The following is a 19,988-nucleotide window of genomic DNA, read 5'->3' as shown; positions in this document are numbered from 1 at the left end:
TTGGCTCCAATGTGCATCACCTTGCACTTGGCCACATTGAACCCCATTTGCCATGTTGACGCCCACTCGCCCATCCTTGACAGATCCCCTTGGAGTGCCTCACAATCCTCACTGGTTTTCACCACCCTGAACAACTTTGTATCATCCGCAAATTTAGCCACTTCACTGCTTACTCCCATCTCCAAATCATTAATGAACAAGTTAAAAAGCAGTGGACCAAGTACTGATCCCTGCGGTACCCCACTGCTTACCACCCTCCACTGAGAAAATTGCCCACCTACACTCACTCTCTGTTTTCTATGAACTAGCCAGTTTTTGATCCATAAAAGGACTTGTCCTTCTATCCCATGATTTTTGAGCTTACTTAGGAGCCTTTGATGAGGAACTTTATCAAAAGCTTTCTGGAAGTCAAGGTAAATAATATCTATTGGATCCCCCTTGTCCACATGTTTGTTCACCCCCTCAAAGAACACTAACAGGTTAGTGAGACAAGATCTTCCCTTACAGAAACCGTGCTGAGTCTGCCTCAATAGGTTTTGTTCATCTATGTGCCTACTAATTCTTTCCTTAATAATGGTTTCCACCAATTTACCCGGTATCGACGTCAGACTGACTGGCCTGTAATTTCCCGGATCTCCTCTGGAACCCTTTTTAAAGATGGGAGTGACATTAGCTACCTTCCAATCCTCAGGAATGGAGGCAGATTTTAAGGAAAGATTACATATCTTTGTCAGGAGATCTACAAGTTCACATTTGAGTTCTTTCAGAACTCTCGGATGTATGCCATCTGGGCCTGGTGATTTTTCAGTTTTTAAGTTGTCTATCAGTTTTAGGACCTCCTCTCTCGTCACCTCAATCTGACTCAGGTCTTTCAACACCCCTCCTGAAATCAGTGGTTCTGGAGTGGGCAAGCACTTCTCATCTTCCACAGTGAAGACGGAGGCAAAAAATGCATTTAGCTTCTCAGCCATTTCCCTATCATCCTTCAATACTCCTTTTACCCCTTGGTCGTCCAAGGGCCCCACTGCCTCCCTGGCTGGTTTCCTGTTTCTAATGTATTTGAAGAAAGTTTTATTGTTGGTTTTTACGTTTTTTGCTATATGCTCCTCATATTCCCTTTTTGCCTGCCTGACCTCAGACTTGCATTTTATTTGCCATAGCCTGTGTTCCGTTTTATCAGCCTCACTGTGACTAGCTTTCCACTGCTTAAAGGAATTCTTTTTACTTTTTACAGCCTCCATTACTCTGTTTGTTAACCATGCAGGCTTTTTCCTATACCTGTTTGTGCCTTTCCTAACCTGCGGAATATATATTTTTTGAGCTTCTAGGATCGTAGTTTTAAATAGATCCCAAGCTTCCCCAATTGTTTTGACCCTTTCTACTTTTCCTTTCAGTTTCCTCCCCACGTGTCCCCTCATATCAGAGAAATTACCCCTTTTAAAGTTAAAAATGGTTGTGTGAGTCTTTTTGGCCAATTCTCTATTTGTACAAATGATGAACTCAACAACATTATGATCACTGTTTCCAAGCGGTGCAATCACTTTTACATCTCTCACCAGGTCTTGAGTGTTACTTAGGACCAAATCAAGGATCGCCTCTCCCCTGGTAGGTTCCGTGACCATCTGCTCCATAGCACAGTCATTTAGAGTGTCTAGAAACTCAATCTCTTTTTCCCGGCTAGAACACATATTGACCCAATCAATGTGTGGGTAGTTAAAATCACCTATTATTACACAGTGTTTTTGTCTAGTTGCTATCTTTAAGGCATTCATCATTTTATAATCCTCCTCTATCTTTTGATCTGGTGGGCGATAACAAACTCCCAGTGTTAAGTTTCCTTTTGGCCCCCCTATTTCAACCCATAGAACTTCCAGAAGCGAATCCAATTCACTTAGCCTCTCAATCTTTCTAGACTTTATACCCTCTCTGACATACAGAGCTACCCCACCTCCAACCCTTCCCCCCCTATCCTTCCGATATAATATATAACCGGGAATCACTGTGTCCCACTGATTTTCCTCATCCCACCAAGTTTCAGAAATACCCACAATGTCTATTTTTCCCTCCGACACCAAGCACTCCAACTCCCCGATTTTACCTCGGACACTTCTAGCATTTGTATAGAAACAGCTGTAATTTCCCTTACAAGTTAAGCCTGCATCCTTCCTCTTGCTATCTCGAGTCGTTGTCCGGCAGTCCATGTCACCAGCCATGGCCTCTGTGGACAATTTCAATCCACCTCCCTGTAGAAAAGCAACCGGTACCCCCTCACCTCTCTCAGATGAGCCAACCCGAACCAGAGACTTTTCATCTCCTGTCGGCTTTCCCCCAATATTCAGTTTAAAAGCTGCTCTGCCACCTTTTTGATTTTAAGTGCCAGCAGCCTGGTTCCTTCTCGGGACAAGTGGAGACCGTCTCGCCTGTACAGCTCCCTCTTGTTCCAAAAAGTATCCCAGTGCCTAACAAACCTGAACCCTTCCCCCCTACACCATCGTCTCATCCACGCATTGAGACTCCTGATCTGTGCCTGTCTCTCCGGCCCTGCGCGTGGAACAGGTAGCACTTCTGAGAAGGCTACCTTGGAGGTCCTGGACCTAAGTTTCCTGCCCAGCATCCTAAATTTCTCCTCCAGGACCTCACGACTGCATTTCCCCACATCGTTGGTGCCGACATGCACCACGACCACTGGCTCCTCCCCAGCACTATCTACCAGCCTATCTAAAACACGCGTAATGTCCGCTACCTTCGCACCAGGCAGGCAAGTCACCATACGGTCAGTACGCGGGTTCGCCACCCAGCTGTCTACCTGCCTAAGGATCGAATCACCCACTACCAAGAGCCCCCCTCCCACCCTGCTCAGGGATGGTTCCTTGGTGCAAAAGGAGAGCCGCTCACCAGCTGGGGAAGAGGTCCCTTCTGAGGGCACATTCCCCTTATCCTCAGCACGGTGCCCTGTTTCCCCTAGACCCTCATGCTCCCTGACAGCAGCGGGGCTGCCAGATCCAGAGTGGGACGTAGCTAACAAGTCCCCGAGAGTCTTTTCTGTGCGCCTAGCTGACTGTCTCTGCTTCTCCAGGTCAGCCACCTTGGCCTCAAGGGAGCACACACGTTCCCTGAGAACCAGGAGCTAGCTCACACTAACTCAGCTTAGAGGGAACACTCCAGAGCAAACTCATTTACGTAGCGGCCAAACCGCTCATAGCTCCCAACTTTAATGCCAGCAGCTCACAAAGGAGAATTTTTGCTCACAAGACTCCACATCTTAGAGGGGGCATCGACAGTGGCATGTGTCTGCACTGGACCTGCACCACTCCCCTGAATACGGAATACAGTCTTCACATTTGACGAAGGGAGCTCAGACTCCTGAAATCTCATAACCCCCCCCCAAAAAAAAATCTTGTTGGTCTCTACGGGGCTGCTGGATTAAAATCTGGCTCTTCCTCTTGGGAGAGTTGCTCCAGGCCCCAACCGTCTCGGTGCCCCCCTCATCTGTATTCTCCTGCCCTCCTGGGCTTCCCGTGCAGCCATGCCCTTGGGGAGAGACTCCCCCTCCCTCCCCACCCGCCAGCCTTGCCAGAAGCCCTTGGCTCCTCCTCCGGCCTGAGTCCTCCTCGGAAGCCAAGGGCTTGCCAGGAATGACCCGGGGGAGGAGGCTGGTAAGTGAGTGGCACTTGGAAGGGCTCCAAAACGCAGAGGACCCCTGAGCAGCAGCCGGGAGCTCTCTGGTGGAGTCCCTTCCCTGCGCTCTCCTCTCCTGCCTGGCCTCCCCCCCCCCCCAGCTGCTTTCCTGGACAGGCATGGGGGGGCTTTCCAGGCAAAGGGGCCTGGAGATGATTAATGGGCATGACTCACTGCAGTCCCCGTCGTCTGTTTCCTGCATCTCTCCAGGTAGGACTTGGCTGCTGGCTGCTCCTATTCCCCCGGCAGGCAGCGACTGCAGAGGTCGGCCCACACCTGGGCACCTCTGGAACCCCGACAGTTGCAGGCAGAGGGGCAGGCCGGGGCCCCACACAGCAGCCAGGTAACAGCCCCGGGCTAGTCACGCTCAGTGTTCCCTCTAAGCTGAGTGAGTGTGAGCTCGCTCAGACTTTTTTAGCCTCCGGCTCACCCACTTTTGTCTCAGCTCAAGCAGGACGGCTCCAGAGCAAACTGATTTATGCGGGAGCCAATTCGCTCACTCACATCTTTAATGCCAGGAGCTCACAAGGTAGAAGTTTTGCTCACAAGACTCCACGGCTTAGAGGGAGCGTTGCTCTCACAGCTAAATGGGGGGGGTCAAATGGGGAAGGATATACCTGTCACCAGTGTTCCCTCTAAGATGAGTGAGTGTGAGCTAGCTCAAAGTTTTTTTAGCCACCAGTTCACACTGTTTCGTTTTAGCTCAGGAAGGAGGGCTCCAGAGCAGAGTAATGTATGCCGTAGCCGAATCGCTCACGCGCAACTTTAATGCCAGTAGCGCACAAAGTGTAATTTTTGCTCACAAGACTCCACAGCTGAGAGGGAGCATTGCCTGTCCCCCCCCCCCCAGTTATTTAGAGGAAAGGCAGGGCAAGGCAGGCAGAGACGGAGTTCAGCTGACCATCTAGGTGGGAACTCGAGGAGGCTGGCAGAGGAGCAGAGAGCTATGGGGGGGGGACCCTTGGAGGCTGCCCAGGCGAAAGGCGAAAGGAGAAGCTCCGTCCAGGCCTTGTGACACCCTCCAAGGGACCGGCCAGCACGCATCCCGCCCAGACAGCTGGGTGCTCAGCTCAGCACTTCGGCCCAGTCCCAGCATGGAAATGGGCGGCGTGCTCCTCTCCCCGCTTGCTTCCTCCGAGCGCCTCCGCCGCACTCCTTGGCCGCCGTCTGGAAGGGGCAGCAGGTGCCCTGAATCCGAGAGGGCCCCCGGGGGCGGCGTGGCCATCCCAGCAATTTGCTCAGTAAGCAGGGCTGGATCAGCAAGCCGATCCCCCCCAGCCGCCGTGTCAACTAAAACGGGATTAGCAGCCGAGGTCAAGCATGCCGGAGACGCGGCAGGCCTCCAACTGCAGACGGCGGCGAGGAGTCAAGGGCTGCCTTCGAGGGGCCCAGCCTTCAAGAGGAGGCCCCGCAGCAGCAGTCGAGAGGAGGCCACAAGGAGGGGTCCCGACTCCCTGATGGGATATGGGAAATCCCTGGAGATTTGGGTGTCAAGCCCAGGTGGGCGGGGCTTGAGGGGGAGAGCCGGGCTACCAACCTCCCTGTTGGGCCTGGAGATCTCCCAGAAGAAGAAGAAGAAGAGATTGGATTTATCCCCTTCCCTTCACTACCCAAAGGTGTCTCAGAGCATCTTACAAACTCCTTTCCCTTCCCCTCCCCACAACAGACACCCTGTGAGGTCGGCAGGGCTGAGAGAGCTCTTGACAGAAACGGCTCTTTTTCAAGAACAGCCCTTATCAGAACTAGGGCTTGCCCAAGGTCATCCAGCCAGGTGCAAGTGGAGGAGGAGTGGGGAATCAAACCCGGTTCTCCCAGATTAGAGCCAGATTAGAGCCTGTGCACTTAACCACCACACCAAGCTGGCTCTCCAGGATAACTGATCTCCAGGTAACAGAGGTCAGTTCCAGTGTTCCCTCTAAGCTGAGTTAGTGTGAGCTAGCTCGTAGTTTTCTAGCCTCCGGCTCACAGATTTGAGTCTTTGCTCAGGAAGGATGGGGCTCCAGAGCAAACTAATTGATGCAGGGGCCAAACCCCTCACTCAAATCTTTAATGCCAGGAGCTCACCAAGTTGAATTTTTGCTCACAAGACTCCACAGCTGAGAGGGAGCCTTGGCTCAGTTCCCTTGGAGACAATGGCTGCCTGGGAGGGTGGGCTGAACGGCATCGTGCCCTCCTGAGGTCCCTCCCCAAGCCCCGCCCTCCCCCCCCCCAAAACCCCCGGGGTTTCCAAAGGGCCGTTGGGGGGGGGGGGGGGATGCTGACCGAGGCCTGGAGAAGGCGACTGAGAAGACAAGCTCTCTGCAGCCAGGAGCCAGCCTTTGCTCACTTTTCCAGACACAGAGAGGCTGCTCTCCTCTGCCAACCCCCCCCCCACACACACACCTGGACAGGATAAAAGAAGCACCAAGGCTGAAGGGGAGCAGAGCCCTGCTTCACCAGAAGGACACAGCCCCCCCCCCCCAAAGAGGCCCTTCCACAGCCCCAGACGCAGCATGTAGCCCTCTTGGCATGCTCCCCGCATCTCAAGGCATGTTGAGGCCAGTCCCAGGCGGGCAGCCGGGTGGGTCTGGAGCAGAGTCCAGCGGCACCATTCAGGCCAACAAAGGGTTATTCAAGGCACAAGCTGTTGTGCGCATGCACACAGTTTTTCGAATATTTCAAAAGTGTGCGTGCACACAAAAGCTCGTTCCTTGAATAAACCTTTGTTGGTCTTAAAGGTGCCACTGGAGTCTAAATTCATATTGAGGCCTACGCACTTTCCAACAAGTTGTTGGAGAAACGACGGCTGAGGGGGTGACATGATCGAGGTTTACAAGATGATGGGTGGGATAGAGCAGGTAGAGAAAGAGGTACTTTTCTCCCTTTCTCACAATACAAGAACTCCTTGTGGGCACTCCATGAAATTGCTGAGCAATCGGGTTAGAACGGATAAAAGGAAGTCCTTCTTCACCCCAAGAGTGATTCACACATGGAACTCACTGCCACAGGAGGTGGTGGCGGCTACAAGCATGGACGGCTTCAAAAGGGAATTAGATAAGCATATGGCGCAGAGGTCCATCAGTGGCTATTGGCCACAAGGTCTAGATAGGAACTTTATCGGTCTGGGGCAAGGGATGCTCTGTCTTCTTGGTGCTGGGGGGTGGGCAACAGTGGGAGGGCTTCTAGTGTCCTCCTGGCCCCACTGCTGGACCTCCTGATGGCACCTGGTATTTTTTGGCCACTGTGTGACATGAGAGTGTTGGACTGGATGGGCCATTGGCCTGATACAACGTTGGCTTCTCTCATGTTCTTATGGATGCTTAACTGGTACAGTCCTCCCCTAAGGCAGGGCTGTGCCTACTGGCCCATCTGAACCAGGTCCTGATCAGGGGACAGCAGCCCCAGGGGAAGGACGGAGCCCCTGCGAAGTGCCAGCTGGCCACAAGACGGGGAGAGAGCCAGTGTGGGGAGGGAGGCAGCAGCTGAGTCTACTGGCCAGGTGATAGCCTCCCCCCCCCCCATGAAGGACTGGCTCTGGGGGCTGGCACTCGGCCTGCTTGGGGAGGCTGTGCCCCAGGTCTGCCCCGGAAGAGGGAGCCCAGGAAGTGGAGGGGGATGCGGGGGAGGGGGGCTCTTCTCACCCCCCTCCAGGAAATGCTCTCCTGTCCTAGCCAATTCTTGCAGAAACCCAATCGCAGGGCAAGGAGACCTCCAGGGTTTCTCGGTGCCTCTGAGCCAAAGGAAGCCCCCCGCCCCCCTTCATGGCACATTCCGCCGGATGCTCCAGGGATAGAAGCCGGGCCACCACGTGGGCACCTCTGCCTCCCGCCCCCCCCACGGCAGGGATGACGCGGGGCACTGCAGCTGCTCCAGGGCCACAAATGTCAGAGGGGCTTGGTGGGAAAGGTCTGTCTGCCGCTTGGCCTGCCTCTCCTCTCTCCCCAGGCAGGCACGCGGCACCTTCCAGATGTAGAATCCGAGGGAGTTCCCGAGGAGGCAGAGGACCGCGGAGCCAGCCTGGGCTGTGCCCCTACAGGCCCTGCCTCTCACTTGGGTGGGTGGGATCCCCAAATCAGTGAGCAGCCGACACAGCGGAAAACGCTGGAGGCAGAAGCCTCGGAATCTCCTGTTGTTGTCCTGTGGAGGGGGCTTAGAATCATAGAATGTTAAGAGTTGGAAGGGACCTTGGAGGTCATCTAGTCCAACTCCCGGCACTCTGCAGGAGCACAGCCGAAAGAGAGCCCTACGACATACCCGAAAGAGGGTCGTCCAGCCTCCGCTTGGAAACATCCAGCGAAGGAGCATCCCCCACACAATGCTTCTGTTAATGCATCCTAAGATCGCATTAGCTTCCTTCACCACCAGCAATGCCGGGGGCAGGCTGCAAGTGGACCCCCCCTAGGCCTGGGCACCACAGAGGGAGCTGGTGCTCACCAGGACCTCAGCCTCCCCAGGGAGAGAGAGAGAGAGAGAGATTCACAGCACGGCCTCTGGTCGCCACGCCCCTCTGCCGTGGCCGCGGCTCATCTCTGAAGTGGGCACAGGGGCAGCAGCAGCCAGCCAGGAAAGGCTGTGCAAATGGCCACTCGGCAGCCGTGTGAATGGCCTTCAGACACTGTTACCTCCAGAGGCTCCCAAGAGCCCAGGAGGGACACGGGGAAAGGCCAAGGGAAGGCCCGGTGGGGGAAGGACCAAGTGAGCGGCAGAGCTGGCTGCTCCCCCCCCCGGGGGGCCCACTGCTGGAGAGGAGAGTCCCCCACAATGGCAGGCCGCGAGGGATCCACAAGCCTCTCCCCCCCCTTCCTGGCAGAAGCCCTCCTCACTCAAGAGGACACCTTGGCCTGTCTTGCTCTCAGTCTCCTTCCATTTCCACCGGTTTCAACAGCAAAGCTGTGATCAGTGTTTTCCGTGGCATTTGGATGGCCTTTTTCAGAGGCCTGGGGAATGGGCTGCCAGTGGAGGATGGGGGGCCACTGGTTGTGGATGGGGAAGGAGGATGGGGTTGCCAGATCCAGGCTGGAAAACTCCTGGAGATTTGGGGGTGGAGCCTGGGGGGAAGGACAGGGACATCAGTGGGGGGGTACAACGCCACGGAGGCCCCCCTCCCTCCAAAGCATCTTTTTTCCCCAGGGGAGCAGACCTCTGTAGTCTGGAGGGGAGTTCTGATTCCGGGGGATCCCCAGGCCCCGCCTGGAGGCTGGCGTCCCTACCCAGTGACCGGCTGGCAGGCTGTGTCACAGAACTCGTGAGGGACGACTGGAGAGGCTCCACTGCCGCTGCTCCACAACCCCGGATCCTTCCTGATCCTCCTGTGCCAGCTGGGCTGCTGGCCAGGAAGCCCGACGGCCCCTCCCCATAGCTCCCCCCTCTGTCCAGCAAGGGTCTGGCCCAGACTCTGGGCCCCCTCCCGCCCGCCAGCGGGTTCACTCTGGGAGCCGGAGCCGGGGAGGTCTCCCCTTCCCTCCCTCCCTCCTTCCCCAGCCATGCGCGGGTGCGCGGGCAGGCACTGCTGCACATCAAAGGGCCAGGAAGGAGCTGCCGCCTGCCGCTGAGCCAAGCCGTGCGGCCCAAGTGGGCCTGACCCAGGGCAAGCCAGCTGCTGGGAGCAGGGGAGCAGCCCTTTCCCACAGTCTGGGGCACCAACACACACACACGCATTCCAGCCAGCCTTGGCCTGCTGACAAGACGGCCTCCCAGCGGCTGCTGGGAGCTGCCGATTAGCGTGGCCTGGCTTTGGCACCGGCCTGCTGGGTCCGTGCCCGAGGGAGGAAGCCGGCCAAGGGGGCCCACTCCGCCACTCCTGAGCAGCAGAGACTGATCCGCTGAAAGGTTCGCTCAAGCGAGCCACTTCCTTGGCTTGGCACCGCTCCCTCCAGCCGAGACCTTTCCGCTGCTGCTGCTGCTGCTGCTGGGCCCGGCCTGCTGCTTTTCACAGGAAGAGGAAGGACACATCCATGAGCAAGTGGGAGGGGGGAGGCACTCCAGCTCAGGAGGGTGTTGCTGGGAGGGGGGGCCCTACGTGACCGACTCTCCTTGGCACCCCCGCAGTGAAGGCTCCGGCTGACGTTCCCTGACGGGGATCCACAGAGTCCAAGGGTGTCCTTGTGGAAGAGGGCTGAAAGAGCAGAGAGGCGGGGGACCTGAGGCCCGGATGGCCCAGACTGGCCCTCTCTTCTCAGGCCCCGGAAGCTAAGCAGGGTCGGCCCCAGTCAGTCCTTGGGTGGGAGACCACCAGGGGAGTCCAGGCCAGCGATGCCGTCCGCTTCTTTCCTTGCAAAACCCACAATGTTGCCATCCGTTGGCTGGGACTGGACGGCACGTCCCCCCTGGCCTGGGTCGCCCCGGCCGGCCTCATCCGGTCAGATCTCAGACAAGCGAGGCAGTGTCAGCCCTGGTCAGCCCTTGGGTGGGAGGCCACCCAGGAAGTCCACGTTCGCGGCGCAGAGGCAGGCGATGGCAAGCCCCCTCTGTTTGTCTCTGGCCTTGAAGACCCCTTGCGGGGCTGCCATTAATCTGCTGCAACTTGCCGGGAGGGACTTTCCACAGGGGTGGGGAAGAGGGAACACAGACGCCCCCTTTGCCAGCCGAGGGCTCTTGGAAGCAGTCTTTCTTCACCAGGCACGGTGCAGGCTTCGGCACTCTAGTCCAGCATGGAGTTCCTTTCCTTTTCATGGTTAGGGGCTTCAAGGAAACTAGAGAAGCCTGGCTATCGCAAATGGGCCATGCAGAAATGGAAGCTTTCTTGCGCTGAGGGGCCTCAACACTTCGCAGGATCGGCTCCACAGCAGTGTTCCCTCTAAGCTGTGGAGTCTTGTGAGCAAAAATTCTACTTTCTGAGCCACTGGCATCAAAGTTGTGAGCGAGTGATGTGGCTTGTACATAAATTAGTTTGCTCTGGAGCCCTCCTTCCTCAGTGAAGACAGAAATGTGTGAGCCGGAGGCTAAAAAACGGTGAGCTGGCTCACACTCACTTAGCTTCAAGGGAACACTGCTCCACAGTCTACTCTGAACTGAGAAGGAGCAGCGCATGGACTGCGCAGTTGGACGTCAGGGCAGCCATGTGGCCCCGCTTTTTCTCTGGCTTGGGAGACTTGCGGCCCAGCTCAGGCGTCACCAACAACCGGCATGCCTCTGGTGCCTTCACGGCGGCGCAGTCGACAGCATTCTGGTCACCACACCTTAGAAAAGATATTGTAGCTTTGGAAAAAGTGCAGAAAAGGGCAACTCGAATGATAAAGGGGTTGGAACACTTTCCCTATGAGGAAAGGTTAAGGCGCTTAGGGCTCTTTAGCTTGGAGAAACGATGACTGAGGGGTGATGTGATCAAGGTTTATAAGATTATACATGGGAAAGAGCAGGTAGAGAAAGAGGTGCTTTTCTCCCTTTCTCACAATAGGAGACCTTGTGGGCACTCCATGAAATTGCTGAGCAGTCGGGTTAGAACAGACAAAAGAAAGTCCTTCTTCGCCCAAAGAGTGATTAACACTTGGAATTCACTGCCACAGGAGGTGGTGGCGGCTACAAGCACGGACGGCTTCAAAAGGGAATTAGATAAGCATCTGGAGCAGAGGTCCATCAGTGGCTATTAGCCACAAGGTATAGATAGGGGCTCTGGGGCAAGTGATGCTCTGTATTCTTGGTGCTTGGGGGGGGGGGCAACAGTGGGAGGGCTCCTAGTGTCCTGGCCCCACTGGTGGGCCTCCTGATGGCACCTGGTATTTCTGGCCACTGTGTGAGACAGAGTGTTGGATTGGATGGGCCTTTGGCCTGATCCAACATTGGCATCTCTTATGTTCTTATGTTTTTATTCATCGCTTGATGGTGGCCATTCCGCAGGCCCAAACTCTGAACTTACTGGGCTGGGCTGCAGAGGCCCCAGGTGACAGAGGAAGAAGGCCCAGGGCATCTGTGATCTACAAAGACACCGCTTTGGGAGTCAGAGGAAATGGAAGCCAAGCGAGACAAACTGAGCCATTCCCCCCCCCCAATGCTGATTCCTCTCCCCAGCAGTGTTCCCTCTCAGCTGACTTGGTGTGAGCTAAGCTCACCGTTTTTTAGCCTTTGGCTCACACATTTCTGCCTTAGCTCAGGAAGGAGGGCTCCAGAGCAAAATGATTTCTGCAGTAGCCAAATCGCTGGCTCACAGCTTTAATGCCAGTAGCTCACGAAGTAGGATTTTTGCTCACAAAACTCCACAGCTTAGAGGGAGCATTGCCCCCCATCCCAGCAGACTGGAGATACTCCACTGGCAAAGATGGAAATAGGAAAGGCCAGTGCCCACACCAGAGCCCTCCAAAGTGCCAGCCTCTCTGCCCTTCACCTGCCTGATCCCTTGTCGGGAGCTCCTCTCACCTCTGCCAGCTGCCACCCCCCCCCCCAATCGTCCGATGTTCTGGACTGCGGATGGTTGGCTCAGCAGCCGGAGGCAAAGCTGAGAAGAGAAGAGGAGGAGATTGGATTTATACCCTGCCCTTCACTACCTGAAGGAGTCTCTGAGCGGCTTACAAACTCCTTTCCCTTCCCCTCCCCACAACAGACACACCTTGTGAGGTAGGCGGGGCTGAGAGAGCTTTCGAGAACTTGTGACTGACCCAAGGTCACGCCAGCAGCTGCATGGCGAGGAGTGGGGGATCAAACCCAGTTCTCCCAGATTAGAGCCTGCGCTCCTAACCACCACACCAAACTGGCTCTCCTGAGACCTGCCCACCTCTACCCTCTGCCAAGGCTTCTGTGTGGGCATCGATTTACAAGAGGACTCCAGTCCTCTGAGTGGCAGCAGTGGAGTCTGGTAGGCTCTGGGCACCAGCAGAAAGAAGGAGAAGGTTGCCAGGGCGGAGGCCTCTCAGTGCCAGCCCGGGTCTCCACCAAAAGGGGCCCCATGGTGCCCAAGGAGGGGGCACAGCTGGGACGGCTCTCCTCTCCCCGTTCTGCAAGCCAGGCCGTGACTTTCCCCACCACACAGCGCATGCCAATCTGTTCCCCGGCGGAAGGCAGAGCCAACTTTCCCTTGGCCAGGGAGGTGCCGGGGTCCCCTGACCTCCTCCTGCGAGCCTGGCTCTGGGGCGCCTTTGCCCATGCCCTCCCCCGGAGGGGGCAGCCAGCGGTCCCTCGGGAGGCTCCTCCATCCAGTCACGGGTCAGGAGAGCAGGTCACAAAGGAACAGGCGGTTCATTAATAATGTGGGGGCAGGGGCCGCCAGTCTCCTGGATTCCATTCGCTCTCCAAGGGACACATCCCACTGCCCCCCCAGGCCTCTTAAAGGGGACCAGGAAGGAAAGTGAGGGAGAATGGAGGGGGGAGTATTAGGGGAGAAAGGAGAGCCCCGCGTGGCCCTTTCGCCCTGCCGCTGTGAGCGATGCGGGGCTCTCCGCTCTGTGTTCAGGTACCGGCAGTCAACGCCCCCACCCCCACCCCCAGCTGTGAGGGTCCCCAGGAACCCAGGCAGAGGCAGGCCTGGGCCCTGCGGGAGAGGCTTCTGGGGTGGGGGCTGCAGGAACTGAGGGACGGGTGGGTGGGCAGGCTGGCCTTCTGGAGCCCAAGGGTGACTCACCAGCAACGCTCCCTCTCAGCCGTGGAGTCCTGTGAGCAAAAATTCCACTTTGTGAGTTACTGGCACTGAAGTTGTGAGTGAGCGATTTGGCTGCTGCATGAATTAGTCTGTTCTGGAGCCGTCCTTCCTGAGCAAAGGCAAAAAGGTGTGAGCCGGAGGCTAAAAAACTGGGAGCTAGCTCACACTCACTCAGGCTTAGAGGGAACACTGCTCACCAGCCCTCCTGCCCGGGGTGCAAAGGAAAAGGGGGACCGGCGTGGGCAGGGGCTTCCGGAGGGCTTGCAAGTATCCGGAGCACAAAAAGCACCACAAAAGCACACCTGTGTGGGACAGCAGGGTGCCAGTGTGGGTGTGGTGGCCAACAGCGGGGGGGGGGCTCTAATCTAGAGAATGGGATTTGAATCCCTGCTCCTCCTCCACGTGCAGCCAGCTGGGTGACCTTGGGTCAGTCACAGTTCTCTCTCAGAGTTCTCTCAGCCCCACCCGCCTCACAGGGTGTCTGCTGTGGGGAGAGGTAGGGAACTGTCAGCTGCTCTGAGACTCCAAGTGAAGGGCGGGGTGTAAATCCAATCTCCTCCCCCTCTATTCCTCCAGCCCTGGAAAGGATTCAGACACTGGATTCCCTTTTTCCCAGGTCCACCCAGGGGTTGGGCCAACAGATGTGTTCTGCGGGTTCCATGCTTCCCAGACATGCTTGGCAGCAACTTGGATCAGGAGCAATGTTCCCTGTCAGGTGTGGAGTCTTCTGAGCAAAGATTCTACTTTCTGAGCTCCCGGCATTAAAGTTGTGAGTGAGCGATTTGGAAAAGAGGGCTGCGGTTGTTTGCCTCGCTTGTGGTCTGCATCCGTCCCCCTTTGGCTGGGCTGCCCTCTCCTCAGAACTGTATTTTAAAATGCAGTGTTTCCAAAATGCGGTTCCATTTTTAAATTGCACAAAGCTTGTCTCTGCTGCCTGTTGCTCTTCGGGGACTGGGCACTGCCGATGAGCAGAGGGATTCTCATTCGGCACATCCCCCCCCCCCATTTCACAACCAGTGAGCTCAAGGAAAGAGCCCCCGTGCTGGACCACAGCCACACACCAAGCCCCGGGCACGCAGAGGAAGGGGGCGGACCTCAGTCTCAATCCAGCCCTGTAGCCCCCGGCCCACACTGTCTACGGTCGCTCACCTCCTCCTGCACAGGAGAGGGGGGATCCAGCGAGGGAGGGGAGCGAGGACTCTTCAGACCCCCCCCCCAGGCCCAGGCCCAGATTTCTTGCTCCCTCCCTGCCAAGCTGGGCCTGGGCCTGGCGGCCGTGTCCCCTTCGGAAAAGAGTGGCTGATCCCAGCTGCAGTCCTGGCTCTGGCAAGGGGGCAGCCTCTTCCCAGCCTGGGCCGGCTGAGGCTCCTCCGGCTCTGGCTCAGCGGCACACCTGAAGCCTCCCCAGGAGCATCATAAAAGAGGCCCCGGCATCCCCTGATTGCCCTGGGACTGCCGCGTTTCCCTGGTTCCCACGTACCTTCCTCTCCACAAACACTTTGCCTTGGCACCGGGGCCCTCGCCGGGCTGGGCTTTAACAGCCGCCAATAAAGATAGCGAGAGACCAGGTCGCTCCAATTGCGGCAGCTGAAGAGCAGCTGCTGGCACTCAGAGCCAACGGGGGGGGGGGGGGGGTTGGAAGCCTGGCCGGTGCATGCAGATGGGGGGGGTTCACTAGATGAACCTCCTGAGGCAGGTGACAAGGAGCGCCCCGGGTTGCTGCATAAGAACACAAGAGAAGCCAATGTTGGACCAGGCCAGTGGCCCCTCCAGTCCAACACTCTTCTGTCACACAGGGGCCAAAGATACCAGGGGCCATCAGGAGGTCCAGCAGTGGGGCCAGGACACTAGAAGCCCCCTCCCTCTATTGCCACCCCCCAAAGCACCAAGAATACAGAGCATCCCTTGCCCCAGACCGAGAGTTCCTATCTATACCTTGTGGCTAATAGCCACTGAAGGACCTCTGCTCCATATGCTTATCTAATTCCCTCTTATGAGAACGTAAGAGAAACCTATGCTGGATCAGGCCAATGGCCCCTCCAGTCCAACACTCTGTGTCACACAGGGGCCAAAAATACCATGGGCCCTCAGGAGGTCCAGCAGTGGGGCCAGAACACTAGGAGCCCTCCCGCTCTTGCCCCCCCCCCCCAAGCACCAAGAATACAGAGCATCCCTTGCCCCAGACTGAGAGTTCCTGTCTATACACTGTGACCAAGAGCCACTGGTGGACCTCTGCTCCATATGTTTATCCAATTCCCTCTTATAAGAACATAAGAGAAGCCAGTGTTGGATCAGGCCAATGGCCCCTCCAGTCCAACACTTTGTCACACAATGGCCAGAAATACCAGGTGCCCTCAGGAGGTCCACCAGTGGGGCCAGGACACTAGAAGCCCTCCCACTCTTGCCCCCCCCCCAAGCACCAAGAATACAGAGCATCCCTTGCCCCAGATGTAAGAACATAAAGAGAGGCCCATGTTGGATCAGGCCAATGGCCCATCTAGTCCAACACTGTGTCACACAGTGGCCAAAAATACCCGGTGCCCTCAGGAGGTCCAGCAGTGGGGTACAGCTTGAGACACCCACCCTGCAGAGTTGACTTGACCTCTGACATGCAGTTCCCACCCAGAGGCAGGGAGGTGGTATTCCGGCTAGGCCCCCCCACACCTGTCTTTAGGCAGATTTACAGTCCAATGGCACCTTGGAGACCAACAAAGGTTTCTTCAAGGTATGAGCTTTCATGTGCAGGACACACTTCTTCAAATAAATAAAAAAATTTAAGAAAACAAGAAGTGTGCTTTGCACACGAAAGTTCATACCTTGAAGAAACCCTTGTTGGTCTCCAAGGTGCCCCGCTGGACTCAAAATTTGTCCTAGTGCTTCAGACCAACACGGCTGACCCCACCTGGAACTGTCTTAAGGCAGCAAGTATTTTTGGGCAAGGCCAGCAGCCCCACAACTGAAGGGGGGAGCTGGGAACCGCCCTTGGCTCAGCAAGGCTCTCCCTCGAAGTCTCTCCTTCCTATCCAGAGGGGGAGAGCCAGTTTGGTGCAGTGGTTAAGTGCACGGACTCTAATCTGGGAGAGCCAGGTTTGATTCACCACTCCTCCTCCACTTGCACCTGGCTGGATGACCTTGGGCAAGCCGTAGTTCTGATAAGAGCTGTCCTTGAAAAAGAGCAGTTTCTGTCAAGAGCTCTCTCAGCCCCACCTACCTCACAGGGTGTCTGTTCTGCGGAGGGGAAGGAGTTTGTAAGCCACTCTAAGACTCCCTTGGGTAGTGAAGGGAGGGGTATAAATCCAATCTTCTTCTTCTATCCCCCCCCCTTAATCTGCAGCAGAGGGCCCTTCTCTGCCGCCACATGCTCATTTCCCCCATGGCTGGGCTGAGTCTTCTGCAGCTCAGCATGTTTCGTGCCATTGGGACTCGCTGGGGCAACTTCATGATCAGAGCAGCTACCTCCAAAGTCAGGTGCCACAGAAATGGAGCATTCGTGGCCCCACAACTCCTGTTTGTGCGGCCAGATTTTCCCCCTTTAATCAGCTACACTGGGGCGAGGCTGTGGCTGAGTGGGAGAGCATCTGCTTGGCATGCAGAAGGTCTCAGGTTCAGTCCCCGGAAGCATCTCAAGTTATAAGGGTCAGGCATTTGGTGATCTGAAAGACTTCCTCTGCCTGACACCCTGGAAAGCCGCAGCCAGTCTGAGTAGACATCAATGATTTTCATGGACCAAGGGTCTGATTCAGCATAAGGCAACTTCATGTGTTCCCTAAATTAGTTTTGGGAAGGGGCCACAGCTCTGTGGTAGAGCATCCGCTTGGTGTGCAGGTCCTATCTCCGGGTAAAAGACGTGTTAAAAGTTTGTGAATGGTGTTCCTCATCCTCTTGGAGAGGAGTGATAAGTGGAGTGCCTCCGGGATCTGTCCGGGGACCAGTTTTGTCCAACATCTTTATCAATGATTTGGATGAAGGGATAGAGGGGATGCTTATTAAATTTGCAGATACAGTAGAAAGAGTCAGGTTACAGGATGAACTTGACAGGCTGGAAAACTGGGCTACAAGAAATTTAATGGATTTCAGTAGAGATAAATGTAAAGTTCTGCATTTAGGTAGGGGAAATGCAGGCAGGAAAAATCAAATGCATAATTATAGGATGGGGGAGACTTGTCTTGGCGGTAGGATGTGCAAAAAGGATCTGCAGGTCTTGGCAGACCATACACTGAACGTGAGTCAGCACTGTGATGCGGTAGCTAAAAAGGCAAATGAGATGTTGGGCTGCATCAGCAGTAGTGTCCAGATCACACGAAGTGATGGTACCACTTTGGTTAGACATCACCTGGAGTATTGTGTTCAGTTTGGGGACCCACAGTTTAAGAAGGATATAGACAAGCTGGAACGTGTCCAGGGGAGGGCAGCGAAGATGGTGAGGGGTCTGGAGAGGAAAGGCTGAAGGAGCTGGGGATGTGTAGCCTGGAGAGGAGACGACTGAGAGGTGATATGATAACCATCTTCAAGTACAGCTGTCCTATGGAGGATGGTGCTGAGTTGTTTTCTGTTGCCCCAGAAGGTGGGACTAGAACCAACGGGTAGAAATTAAATCAGAAAGAGTTTTCGGCTAAACATAGCGGTTCCTCAGTGGAACAACAGGCTTCTTGGGGAGGTGGGGTGGGCTTTCCTCCTCCTTGGGAGGTTTTCAAACAGAGGCCAGGTGGCCCCACCTGACAGCCATGCGGATTGTGTGGACTTGGGCAGACCACAAGAAGGGAGGACAGGGAGGGTTGCCTCAGGGCTCAGTTCTCCTGGCTCTTTCTTACCCACCCAGGTAAATGCATTTCTCTCCAGGCCAGGTCGGCTGGGGATCCTGGAGGGTTTGGGGGGGGGGTTGCCCTCTTCTGGGCATGGAGCAGAGGTCACTCGGGGTGTGGAGGGGGAGGTAGTTGTGAATTTCCTGCCTTGTGGAGGGAGTTGGACTAGATGACCCTGGAGGTCCCTCTGATTCTATTATTCTGCAGAAGAAAGGCATCGCAGAAAGCCTGGGGATTAAGGGGGCCAGGTCTAGTTTTGGAGGCTATTACTGCCCCCCCCCCCCACTGTAGAAGCAACCTACAGGCAGAGATGTATAGAGAAAGCACAAGCCTAGTTTTTGCTGTGTGTCCTGGAACAAACGCCCCCCATCAAAGGGCAGACCAGGGGTCACTGGACTCAGCCCCCCCCCAAGGCACTGCTCCCCTGTTTTGCCCCTGCCCCCCCCCAGCAGACTGTGTGCTTTTTCCCCAAGCTGTGCGGCTGGGAAGGCTTCCTCAGAGGAGATCAGCAAACATGTCTCTTCTTTCCTGAACTTTATTTTTCTCACGGTCTCTGAAAGGGGGAGATCAGGTGATACGTGTGGGACTGGCTCAGCCAGGTGCGGATCAGGTAGGGGAAGGAGGCGGCGGCGGCGGAGGAGGGAAAATGCCGCTCTGTGTGCTTGCCGAGGAGAACAAGAGAGAAGAAGGCTTTTCATTAGAGCCGCTCTCGGTCTTGGCAGGACGGTGACTCAGCCCCAGCCGACTGTGGGAAACAGAGTGTGAGAAAGTCAGTCAAGCGAAGGGCGGGGGGGGGGGGCAGCCCTCCAAGGCCTCCGGGAAAATACTTTCCTCCTCCTTGAGTCTGCCCAGAAAATGCCACAGCCGGAGCCAGGTAACGCACAAAGGGAAGGGAGCCACGCGGGCCCAGGAGCCCGGCCAGCGCGTTTGGCGGAGGCCAGCCGGAAGACTGGCCACTCCGCCTGGAGAGCTCCAGAGCAGAGGAGCTGCAGGCCGGCTCCACCACCAGCCAGGGTCCCTGGCTCCGGACGAGGGGCCCGCTGCCTGTGCCCAAGTCGCCCTGCCCCTGGGTCCCCGGCTCCTACCCAGGCGCAGAGACTGGGCCAGGGAACCCAGGCTCTGGCACTCCAGGAAACACACCCTGATGCAACTGAAACTCCTGCATTTGGTCTCCAAACCCCTAATGGGCCTGGGACAGAGAGACTGCCGCTGAGCTCTTCGGCCCCCACCCTCCCTCCAAGGGCAAGGGCACGGGCACGGCACAGGGCCTCCTCCGGGGCCGCCTCTCCAGTCCTTCCAGGTGTGCCCTTCCTGTCTGGCACGAGCACCGGATTCCTGCCCTCGATGTCGCCTCCCATTTCCTTAGCCTGAGGGGTGCACAGACCGCCTGCGCCCCAAAGGCCATCTGCAAACGGCCAGCTGCCCCCACCTGCAGCAAGCAAAGCAGAGCGCCAAGGCAGGCAGCTGAGGCAAGACTTGGTCCAGCGGCCTCATGGAACCCCTCCCCCCCCAGCTGGGGGCTCTTCACAGTTGCCTGAAGGCAGGGGCTCACCCGGCCCGCAAGACTGCTGAAAGCCCTTCCCCCTGCTGTGGTTTGGGTGGAATGCACTCTGTGCATGCTCAGGTCCCACTGCGGCCCACACTGAGCCTAGGCACTAGAGCGGATTTCACGGCTGAGTCCAGTAAAAGCCAGGACGGGGGGGGGGGGAGGTGGGCACAAGGGGTTCCTCATTCCACCAGAACTCAAAAGTGCTCACCTTCCCCTCCAAGGCATGCAGAGGCACTTGGACAGCAGGGAGGCAGGTCCTGCGGATGCCTCAAAACCAAAGCAGCCAGCCTTCACTTTGGAGAGGGGCTAGGGACTGAGGGGAGAGCCCAGCCCCGGCGGAGTGCGGGGAGGGGGGGAGCCAGGGGGCAGGGGAAACTGCCAAAGGGGCCCCCCCTCTCCCCCTTGCAAGGGC

Source organism: Gekko japonicus, unplaced genomic scaffold (genome assembly GCF_001447785.1).
Source record: "Gekko japonicus isolate JY-2015 unplaced genomic scaffold, Gekko_japonicus_V1.1 scaffold398, whole genome shotgun sequence".
NCBI lineage: Eukaryota > Metazoa > Chordata > Lepidosauria > Squamata > Gekkonidae > Gekko > Gekko japonicus.
The sequence above is the reverse complement of the archived record's forward strand: the minus strand, read 5'-3'. Positions refer to the sequence as shown.